Raw genomic sequence first — 7,864 nt, 5'->3', positions numbered from 1 at the left:
GACAAACAAGATGCTGGAGAAGATTGAGCTTGGCCTTAAGACCGAGCATGGCCTCGTCAAGAGCTATCCGCGTCGTCCTGTACCTGCCTCCTTGCCTGGCTCCTCGGGACCCTCATCTGGTGGGAGCGTCCCTTCAACTCTTCGGAACAACCCTGCTGATGGGGCGGCATCATCTAAGTAGAGACCGCGGCATTAGCCTTCCGTTAGATTTTGCTAGTATTTTGTAAAAAGAATATTTTTGATGTGTTTTCCTTGAATTGGCCTTGCCGCTTTTTGTAACCAACCTTTATGAAATGGATCATTCTTTTGATATACCTGCAATATCAGTTTGTTGTTTATTTTAAGCATTGTGAGGAAGACACTAAAAACAAAAGAGTTTTTAAGTGTTTGGGTGCGATACCGAAGGGAGGTACCTTCGTGATCGTCTTGAGACCTGTCACCCCCTGGCGAACCCTTGGCCAGAGGATTCCCAGACGGTGGGGGCCGAGGCAACGTTCTAGGATATGGGGTTAAAATATTTACATACACCCATTCCGTCGACCCGTTGCCTTAAGATTGGTTGGGTATCTCTTTCTGCTGGGTGCCTTCCCCCGGTCTTACACTTATGGACACTGATGGGGGAGCCCTGAGAGATTGTAGATTAACTACTTTCCCCAATATTGTTGATAAGTTTTGTTTACTTGAATTTCAGAAAGCTTGTTTGATTGATAGGTTGAGGCCTGCTACTCCTCGTCCAGAGATAGAAACATGTAGAGCGGTTACGCTGCCTTCTTCTTCTGGTCTTCACGCAGATGCAAAGCTGCGTTGCTCCTATGGGTAGTACGGTTTGAGCCACTTAGCATTCCAAGGATGCCGGAGAACCTCGCCTTTCAGATTGCGAAGATAGTAGGAACCGTTTCCCGCAATGTCGTGTATTATAAAAGGTCCTCCCCATGTGGTGCTAGCTTTCCCCATTTCTTCTCGTTGATACTGTGGGATTGTTCTTAGCACATACTGCCCCTCTACAAAATTCGAAGTTTTACCTTTTTGTTGTACTCCCTTGCTAGTCTTCGTTGATAATTTTCCATCTTCTGCAATGCTGCTTCCCTTCTTCCTTCCAGGTCGTCCAATCTCTCTAACATCATGTCTGTTGTGAGATTTTTCTCCCATGCTTCGGTCTTTGTGGTTGGCATGAGGATCTCTGTTGGGATGACTGCTTCAGCTCCATAAGTGAGGAGAAACGGGGATTCCCCAGTGGCAGATCTTCGTGTTGTCCTGTATGCCCATAGCACATTGTGCAACTGTTCACACCATCGCCCCTTATGTTCGTCTAATTGCTTTTTGAGGATAAGGGCGAGGGTCTTGTTAGTGGCTTCCGCTTGTCCGTTGCTTTGAGGGTATATGGGGGTGGATTTGTTCTTCCTTATTTTGAAAGTATCAAGAGCATGTCTATATTTTTCCCCTGTAATGCTTACCATTATCGGACACGATTTCTGCTGGTATGCCGAACTGCAAATGATGTTTTGGAATATGAAAGTAAACACATCCACGTCTCTGATCCTGGCTAAGGCTTTAGCTTCCACCCATTTACTGAAGTAGTCCGTGGCTACTATCAAAAATCGTCTTTTCCCTGATCCTTCGATGAAAGGCCCGACGATATCTATGCCCCATTTTGCAAATGGCCACGGGCTATCTACAGAATTTAACATTGTTGCTGGCGCGTGTATCTTTTTGGCGAAACGCTGACATTCTTCACATCGTCGGGACATTCTTGCGGCATCCTGTCATTGTGGGCCAGTAATATCCTTGTATTTTTGCTTTGTCGGCTAGTGATCTCATGCCGCTATGATTCCCTGCGTCACCATAATGGATGTCGTTTAGAATTCGATGCCCCTCTTTCTGGACAAGCAGCGTAGTAACGGTCCGAGGAAGGATTTCTTGTACAGGATTCCATCCCGAAGGTCATATCTTCCTACTTTGGAGAGTATTTTCCTGGCTTGTTTATGGTCCGCGGGTAAGGTTCCTTCTTTAGAAACGCATGGATCACCATTCTCCAATCATCTTCGTTGCTGAAATCTTCGTCTTGATTTGCTCTTGACAGGATATCTTCTTCGTCAAAATCGTTATGGATGTCTTCTCCTACCTGGTCTTCGATATTTTCTTCCACTGTATCTTGATTGGTAGCGAAGGAGAATTGTGATGCAATCGAAGGCTCGTATACCCTTGTTATTTTAATAGCTTCGACGCTTTTGTCCTTCAGCATGGATGATATATATGCTAGGGCATCCGCGTGCCTGAGATCCCTTCTGCATAAGTGCCGGAACTTGATGTTCGGAATTTGTGATGCCAATGTTTGGACCAAGGCCATGTAAGCTGAGAGGGTGTCGTCGTACACATTGTACTCGAGCCCTATTTGCCGTATGACAAGCTGCGAATCACTTGTCAGTCTTACATCGGTTACCCCCATCTCTATTATTAAACGGAGGGCATGTACGACTGCCTCGTATTCGACGATGTTGTTAGTATGCTCTTTGAATTCTAACCTGAGTGCCTGTACGATCCTTTCTCCGGTTGGGGTGGTGATGACGATGCCTATTCCTGCTCCTTCCTTATTTTGGAACCATCGACGAAGACTTCCCATTGTCTTTGACTCGCGGGTTCGAGGATATCCATTGGATCCTTGCTTTCTTCCTCGGCTTCTGGTATTCCCTAATCTCTTCGTCGTTGTCCAGGGGGAGGTCTGCTAAGAAATCCGCCAAAACTTGGGATTTTCGGGAATGTTGAATTTCATGAATGATGTTGAATTGGTCCAGGTGGGTGTTCCACTTGGCTATTCTGCCCACTTTTCCTGCGCTTTTAGGACTGCTTCCAGTGGTGCTTTGCATGGGACCCGGATGAAGTGAGTTAGGAAGTAGGTTCTCAGCTTTTGAGTAGCCCATACCAATGCTAGGATAAGTTGTTCGATCTTCGTGTAGTTCCTTTCCGCAGAATTGAGGGTCTTACTGACATAATAATAGGTTTCTATCTTCGTATTGGTTTTGACCAACACTGCGCTAACTGCGTCTTCCGTCGCTGCTATGTATAATGCCAAAACCTCATCAGGATCAGGCTTCTGCAGGATTGGAATTGAAGCCAGGTGTTCTTTGATTTTCTGGAAGGCTTCTTCGCATTCTGCGGTCCATTCAAACTTACTCCCTTTTTTGAGAATATTGAAAAAATGTTTGCATTTGTCCGAGGATCGGGCAATAAATCTGCCCAAGGCTGCTATGGACCCATTGAGCTTCTGCACTCTTTTAAATTCTTCGGGGATGGCATTTCTACTATGGCTTGAATCTTCGCTGGGTCTACCTCAATGCCCCTTTTTGTTACCAGATATCCGAGGAATTTCCCTGAGTGACACCGAAGGTGCATTTCTCTGGGTTTACTTTCATGTGATGTTTCCTCATTGCTTCGAAGATATCTCTCAGATCCTGATGGTGATCTTTGCGCAGCTTACTTTTGACGAGCATGTCATCAACGTAGACTTCTAAGGTACTACCATCCATGGCCTGAAATAGCATCGACCATTCTTTGGTATGTTGCCCCTGCGTTTCGAAGTCCAAAGGGCATTCTAGTGTAGCAATAAAGGCCATGTGGGGTGTAGAATGCTGTGTGTAGTTGATCTTCTTCTGCCAGGGCTACTTGGTTGTAACCAGAATATCCATCCATGAAAGACAGCTCTTCGTATCCTTCTACGCTTCAACCAGCTGATCTATGCTTGGCAGGGGATAGCTGTCCTTTGGACATGCCTTGTTGAGGTTAGTAAAATCGATGCATATCCTAACCCCTCCATTTTTCTTAGGAACGACGACCATGTTGGAGATCCATGTAGGGTACTTGACTTCTTTGATGAACCCTTCTAGTAGTTTCCGAAGTTCTTTTCCACTCCACTGCCTTATGGTATCCGGTGCAACTTTTCTTATTTTCTGCCTGAAAGGTGGCGTGCCTGGTTTGATGCGCAGCTCGTGTTGGATTATTTTCGGGTCAATCCCCGGCATATCTCCTAGCTTCCAGGCGAATACATCCGCGTATTCTTTAAGTAATTTGGTTAAGGAATCTTCTCTTTTTTCGTCCATTATGGTCCCTACTTTGATCATCTTCGGGTTTTCTTCCGTTCCTATGTTGATTTCTTTCACGGGCTCTACTGGTGTGAACACCGGCTTCGGATCCCCGAGGACTGGGACGTTCTTTGATTGCTATTTGGTATGTTCTGTCCTTCGTTGGCTGCTGAAGTACCTGTTTCTGTGTTTAGGACATTATCACCTTTGTCAAACCCCTTCCTGTAGTTTCCTTGAGGAACAGGTCTATGGCCTTTTCTTTCGCGGCTTCTTTATTTTTAATTCTTCGGGTTTTTCGCTGCTCTTCTTGTTCGTTGTTGATACGATCCTGAGTGGCTTGGCACTCTCTTGCAGAGACCCGATCTCCCTTGATTTCCATCACTCCCTCAGGTGTAGGGAATCTGAGATATTGGTAGTAAGTTGCCGCCACTCCTTGAGTTTATGTAACCACTTTCGTCCAATAATGGCGTTGTAGGGGGATGGGGCGTCAACCACGCTGAATCGTGTTTCTACTTTCATGGGTCCGGCGTTAACCTGCAACACGATGTCTCCCAATGGCTTCGTGGGTGCTCCATTGAATCCGTAGATGGTGTAATAAGAGGTCATTAGCTGTTCTTCATGGAGCTTCATTCGTTTGAATGCGTCGTAGAATAGAACGTTTACTGAGCTTCCCCCGTCTATGAGGATCTTTTTGAGGTTACATCCAGCCACTGGTAGTGTTAGGACCAGGGGGTCGTTATGGTCTTCCATATCTTCTTCGATATCTTCAGCATCGAAGATAATAGGTGAGTCCATCCACTCTTCGTGCTCATCCACCTCTACACCATCAATCTTATACAATTCGCAGCGGTCCTCGAACTGCTTCCGTGCCTCTTTCCTATCTGCGTGTAAGTGAGGGCCCTGCGGCTTCAGAACACGAGATGGTGTTGATTGTGCGGTTCCCCTGGAAGTTGGACTGGCTTGGTCCGTTTGGATCTATCTCGCGACATCCTTTCGTATGTAATGTGGAGTTCGCCAGCATCAATCAGTTTTTGGATCATTATTTTGAGGTTTTTACATTTCTCGGTCTGGTGTCCGTTGAAGCAGTGATATTCACAGTAATCTTTAGACTTCTCGGTTCTTGGGGTGTTTTCCCTTAGACCATGGCCACTCCAAATTTTCCCTTCCTTTGATCTCTCGCAGGATCCGAGCATAGCTAGCATTGAGCTTCGTGTAAACTTGATCTTCGAATTTTCGATCGTCTTTTCGTCGTTCATCCCTTCGTTCCTTCCTATCTTCGTGAGGCCGTTCCACTGAGCTATTCCTTTTGGCCCCATTGGTTTGTTCTGCGGAATTGGTACGGTGAGACCTCTGCGGATACGCCCTCGGGTTTTCACGCTGGATTTCTTCAAGACGAGCGTGCTTTTCAATAATTATTCGAAGATCTCCCTCTGTCTTAGGCACGCTTCCATGAATCTCAACAAATAGTGGACTCATTCGGTCTAATCCCCACTTGTAGCAGTTGATACTTACCACTGGGTCCACACTTCCTATGGCTTGGCAGATCTTGTGCCATCTGTTAGTGTATTCCCTCGTGGTTTCCTTGTAGCCAATTGCTAGCGAAAAGAGCTTATCCATTCCGGTGTTAACGCCTTGTTGTACATGTAAGTTCTTAAGAACTTTTCTGCGAGTTGGTCGTAGGAGTGGATGGAGTCCGGCGGCAAATTATCAAACCAAGACAATGCCGATCCCTTCAGGCTTGATGGGAAGTATCTACAGAGTACGGCGTCGTTCTGACTCCATCTGGCTAAAACGGTTATAATACCGAATATGTGCAGCGGGATCACTGGATCCGTCATAGCATTCGAAGGTCGGGACAGGGCACTTCAGCGGAATAGGGGTGTTGGCCAGGCGATGAGTTAGGGGCGTGGAATTAGCCTCTCTCATGACCTCTTCTAACTTCCCCCGCCTTGTCTACTTTTAACTGCCTGATCTCGGCCATCATTTCATCACGCAGCTCTTCCATCGCGCGGTGGTGCCCTACGCTCTTCTGCTCGTGATAGTCTGACTCTCCGTCATTATAATCCGGGTCGGATGCGCTACTTCCCCTAGCGCGTCTCCATTAGCTGCTACGATGACTCTTCGGTCTCGATTTGGTTCTGGTGCCTTTGAATTTGCTTCATCAAGTTGTGGCTGGTCTTCGTGCTTAGGGCAATCCGGTCTTTTAAATCTTGGTTTTCTCTGGCCAGCAGAGCTACACATCTGCGTAAACCTGCTGGCTCTTCTTCAATTCTTCAAGCTCAGCCATCAATCGATGTGATTGGTTTGACCCCTGATTGGGAGTCCCAGCTCGTGCTACTACGGCCATGGTGCCGCCTTCTTCTATGGTTTGCACTAAAGGTGGTGGAGGTTCAGCTTCGATTGTTGGCATTTCCAAATCGGGCGGAGTGCCCATCTGCGGTGTTAGAGCCGCCGGCACAGTTTGATTCTGATCGTTTGTTGATGGCATTCCGAAGGTTGGCGGGTGCGCGGGTTGATGTGTTCTGGATTCATCCACCCTTTCTTTTGGTTGGTGAAATTGATTCGTAGCAAAAGTTTTGCTGGCTTCCGCAGCCTTTGGGGCTGCCGCTGCCGTACTGTACTTTGTCGCCGCTGCTCTGAGAGCCGCGGCTGCAACGGAGTTAGCGTTCATAGGCGAAGTGATTTCCGCAGTATCCTGCCTCTGACTAGTCATTTTGGCTTTGTCTCCTTTCTGCTTGCTCGGGTGATGACCGGGGTTGTCCTTGGTGCTTCCTTTGACGAGGCTTTGGATTTTCCTGCTTCCTGCATCTTTTCCATCGTGGGTCCTTTTGTCGTTTCTTTCTGCACAAGGGAATTTCAAACAGCGAGAAACAGAAATGTCCGTGCGGATCGGGTTAGTTTGCGAAATACCTTACTCCAAGGCAGGGAACTCATTTGATTAAAACGTATGAGTGAAAATACATGGGTTAAAGTCTTATTAAAAGTGCGGTCATTGAAAGTACGTGGAAACGCGAAAGATCCCTTTGAAAATGCACGTGGATCTTTTGAAAATTTTCGAAAACCCACCGGAAAGAAGGTCCGTACGAGATCTAAAAAAATACAATCCATGGACTAAGCGAATAATCTTTTAACCAGTTTAAATTGCTTCGACAGATACTGCCAGGGCTATCGAAGATAACGGGTGCGTTTTTGAATATGGTAAAGTTAACAAGAGGTAAATACTGCTAGAGCTAATGAAGCAGAGCAATCATATGCTAATTTAAGATGAAATCACAGGATAAGATAAATCTTTTACCGAGACGCAGTCCCTGTTTCTAGCGCCAAATTGTGAACACGTAAATTACGAAGGCATCTATATGTTCACAAACAATGTTCGCACTCTAGGTACATACTCGCACTGATGATACAATTGCATTGATTCCTTAGCTCAAAACCTTCGGGTTTATCATAGCCTCATCTAATAAAATCGCGAGAGGCGTTTACGCAGGGGAAGATAAAGAAAACGAAGTATAAAAGTAAAACTCATGGAGCGTTAGACGAATATAAAGTGCTGAAATGTAAATAAGACTGGGATTTACGTGGTTCAGCACTAAGGCCTACATCCACGGGGTTGTTGTTTCACTATGTACTTGATGATTACAGAGATAGTCGAGTGACTTTGGAGTTTACATAGGTCTGTGTATTGTAAAGGAAAAACTTACACTCACAATCCTTCTCTCTCTCCTTCTCTCCCTGGTTTTTCCGATCCCCTCACTCTTGGTGGAGAGGGGGTATTTATAGGGTTTGAG

The sequence above is a fragment of the Papaver somniferum genome, chromosome 2 (assembly GCF_003573695.1).
Source record: "Papaver somniferum cultivar HN1 chromosome 2, ASM357369v1, whole genome shotgun sequence".
NCBI classification, from domain to species: Eukaryota; Viridiplantae; Streptophyta; class Magnoliopsida; order Ranunculales; family Papaveraceae; genus Papaver; species Papaver somniferum.
The sequence above is the reverse complement of the archived record's forward strand: the minus strand, read 5'-3'. Positions refer to the sequence as shown.